Source organism: Nanorana parkeri, unplaced genomic scaffold, assembly GCF_000935625.1.
Source record: "Nanorana parkeri isolate BGI_ZX_2015 unplaced genomic scaffold, ASM93562v1 scaffold865, whole genome shotgun sequence".
Taxonomy (NCBI): Eukaryota; Metazoa; Chordata; class Amphibia; order Anura; family Dicroglossidae; genus Nanorana; species Nanorana parkeri.
The window spans coordinates 739,276-739,639 of NW_017307133.1; positions in this window are offsets into that span (position 1 = coordinate 739,276).

The following is a 364-nucleotide window of genomic DNA, read 5'->3' on the forward strand; positions in this document are numbered from 1 at the left end:
GCTTTTGTGGAGCTAGCCTACTGGGTTCCACCATGGACAGTTCAGATCCACATTTCCTAGCCTTCAGCCCATGAAGAAAGGGTTTAATTCCAAAACCCCATGGCTAGTTCCTGCATACATGTTTTCAAAAGGAGATGTCTGACAACCAAAAGTATTTGAAGACTTTTCTTTAGTGGCACTCTTCACCCACTATGACAAAGGTCAGAATCTAATTATGATATTATATTTTTCCTGTTTAGGAACTGTGATCAAGTGTCCTGTTCCAGCCACAGTCATCCCATAGACAGTCCAATAATTATCTGTGCAAAATCTTAGGCATTTAATTTAGAGCTGCAACAATTATTCGATTAAGTCAATTAAAATC